A 3,572-nucleotide genomic window follows, 5' to 3' on the forward strand; every position below is an offset into this window, starting at 1 on the left:
TTCCCACACTCCTTTTGCCTCAGCTCCCCAAATGCTAGGATTCCAAGCACATACCACCACATCTGACCCCTGGGGGTCTTTGTGATATTGAGGGTCTTTGTGATATTTCTCTGACATCTCTAGGCTTCTCTGTTTGGGATCAGAGCTAGGAATTTTCCTACTGGAAAAAAAAAATGAAAGGAAGGGAGCAATTGATAGATTGTAGCCAAAGCAATGTGTTTAAGGAAATTTCTGCTTCATGCTGGCCAGGGCTGGGAATGTCTGTCTGGTCAAAGAGCTGGTGACAGCCAGGGTCTCTGTAAGTAAACAGGCCGCCTCTGATGGCCGCCCTGAGCTCATTTCCCTCAGCAGTGTGAGATGGGGATGATGTCACCATGAGTGGGGCCTTCTGGTCATGGAGTTTGTCAGGGACGGAGGTCACACGATCGCAGGCAGCTGGTGCCACTGTCGGTTATGGGAACAGCTGCTTCCCATAGAAGCCGCTGGGATGCCCTCCTACGCAGCTTCTAGGATGGGACTCCAGCCACATCTGTGACCCCACAGCAGAGGTGTTTCTGGGGATGTCTGGGATTAACTGTCCCAGCCCTTTCTTTCCAAGTTAGGCCTCGCCCTCCTCCAGGAGCAAGGCTTCCCTTGGCCTCAGGAGGGTCACTGAGGGTGCATTCACTTATAAAAAGTGGTCTTTAGAGGCATAGGTTTATGTCCTGTCCTCCATTCCCCAACCCCCACCAGAGCTTGGACAGTGGCAACGTGCAACCCAGCCTGTCTCCTGGGGCCAGGCAGCCAAGTCCAGCAGGGGAGTTTCCATGAGCAGAGAGCCCATGCTAGGGGATCTGGGGGGGGGGGGGAGCAGGGAAGCCACAAAGCCCTCTCTGTGATCCCACAGGCTCTTCCTGAGCGATGCCACCCCAGGTGAGGCTTTTATGGGGTCCAGAAGCCCTACAGCAGTCTCTGCACCACAGCTGCCAGGGGTGGGGACAGGCTCACCAGTCTTCCTGCTCCCCCGCACCACAAGACTTCACTTCCTGGTGGGAGAGCCATGAGCAGTGAAATTGAGTAGACAGTGGGCCAGAAACTTCTTGGAAGAAAGCCTGGGTCTTTTGCCTTGTTGTCACCCCAGGACTTCACTGTGGACTCATCAGTCAACAGACACTCACCAAAGAGCAACCCACCTAACTTAAGGGCTGCCTGACCCAGTTCAGGCTGAACCAAAACCTCAGGCTGGCTGACAGGCTTGTCAGCGACTCTGATGTGCCCCTTGTCTGACCACAAGGCCAGTCCGCTGCTCATCTCCTTCATCAACGGATCCTCCCTCGCTGCCAGACTTGGTTTGTGCCGAATCATTGCTGGATGCAGGAGATATAGGCACAAAGATGGCAGACAAGAGCCCTGCTTTTAGGGAGCTGGCAAAGAACAATGATGAGTGAGATCCACACATTTTCTATTAGGAAGAGTAAAGATCGGGTTCCATGGAAGACAGCTCTCTACAGACCCTACCCAGATTACACTGTGGGATGGAGACTAAGAAAGGGCCATGCAGGGGCATGTGGAAGAGATGCCAAGTAGAGAGAAAAGCAACACTGAGGCACGGACCCCCTAATCTTAGAACAATGAGAGGACCTAACACCCAGACATGGGGCCCCCTAAACTCAGAACAAGAGAAGACCCAGCACCCAGACATGGGACCTCCTAAACTTAGAATAAGAGAAGATCTAACACTCAAACATGGGGCCCCCTAGTCTTAGAACAATGACAGGACCCAACACTGAAGCATGGGGCATGGGAGCAGGGGAAGGTGGTAGGGATGTAGCTGGAGAGCAGGGATGTAGCTGGCTAGATAGGGTTCATGAGCCACAGGAAGGACTGAGGTGTGAGGGGAAGATCTGGGAGACTCTAGCCAAAGTGTGTCACCTCCAAGAACACAGAGATAATGGACTACATATCGGACATCTGAGGAAGAAACAATGCCAACTTTACACTAAAAACTGATAAGAAAGGAATACTTCCCCACTTGGTCCACAAACCCAGCATCACTCTGATACCAGATACAAAGACATTCTAGAAAAGGAAAACCACGGGGCTGGGGATTTAGCTCAGTGGTAGAGTGCTTGCCTAGCAAGCGCAAGGCCCTGGGTTCGATTATCAGCTCAAAAAAAAAAAAAAAAATTGAAAACCACAGGTCAGTCCAAGTGGCCCAGGCACTTGAGAGGCTGAGGCAGGAGGGTTGCTGAAAATTCCAGGCCAGCCTGGGCCAGATAGTGAGTTCCAGTGTGAACACCAGTTCCCCAAATAAAAGACAAATATCAATAAGAGAATTACAAAACATAACCAACAAAAAACTTCAATCAAGAATACAGGAGGTTTGTTTTAAATTTTATAATTATTACATATGTCAAGAGGATAACTGTGGGGCTAGTTCTCTTTCCACCCTTATGTGGGTTCTTGGGATTGACTCAGACTACCAGGCTTGTGCAACCAGGGCTTTTACCAGCTGAGCCATCTTGCCAGCCCTAGAATACAGGTTTTAAAAAGCAGCTGGGTGTGGTGGTGCATGGAGTAGAGGCAGAGGATTAGGAGTTCAACACTGACTATCCTTAGCTACACAGCAAATGTGAGGCAAGCCTGGACTATAGGAGATCACAGTTCCTAAAGAATGATAGCTGACATTGACCTCTTGCTTACACACTCATGCACACACACACATTGGTGTACACACACACACACACACACACACACACACACACACACACGAAAGATGCTCCTTGTTTATCAGGAGAGTGTAGATTAAACCTTAATGAGTACTGCTGAACAAATACTAGAGCAGCTACAGTTAAAAAGAAGGGCCGTGGAACCAGGTAGTTAGCAGCCTGCAGAGCAACATACCTAAGTTTTTTGTTGTTGTTGTTGTTTGTTTTTGTTCTTTTGTTGTTGTTGTTTTTTTTTTTTGTTTTTTTTTTTTTTTGTTTTGAGACAGGGTTTCTTTGTGTAGCTTTGAGTCTTTCCTGGAACTCACTTGGTAGCCCAGGCTGGCCTCAAACTCACAGAGATCCTCCTGCCTCTGCCTCACCGAGTGCTGCGATTAAAGGCATGCGCCACCACTGCCCCGCCCATACCTAAGTTTTATTGTGACTGCTTCGATATGTATCTTACCTGCTTCTCTCCATCTGTGAGAAAGACACAATGCAGTGGTCAGAAACACAAAGAGAACGTGGAAGACTGTTACCAGAAATGGATGGAAGAGCAGCCCCAGAGCCTGATTGACACAACAATGGTTGCATTTCACCAAGGAAAGATACCTCCAGTTTCATTCTCTGCTCCATGGATTCACCTCCTTCCAGTCTCCCGGGTCCTCTTTGCCCTGGCATGATGCCTGCACCCAACGTGGAAGACCCTCCCATGATGCCAATAATAACCCCCCTCCTCCTGGGATGATGCCTGTGGGATCTGCTCCTGGAATGAGGACACCCATGGGTGGCCACATGCCCACAATGCCTGGGCCTCCAATGATGAGACCTCCTGCTTGCCCTATGATGGTGCCCACGCGGCCTGGCATGACTCGGCCGGACAGGTAG

The 3,572-nt window shown here is 50.0% G+C and overlaps 1 pseudogene; it reads left to right on the forward strand.

Annotated features, from left to right (window-relative positions):
• The first annotated feature begins 900 nt into the window (after positions 1–900).
• On the forward strand, positions 901–3,572 carry LOC118587601 (annotated as a pseudogene).

This window comes from Onychomys torridus, chromosome 7 (assembly GCF_903995425.1).
Source record: "Onychomys torridus chromosome 7, mOncTor1.1, whole genome shotgun sequence".
NCBI classification, from domain to species: domain Eukaryota; kingdom Metazoa; phylum Chordata; class Mammalia; order Rodentia; family Cricetidae; genus Onychomys; species Onychomys torridus.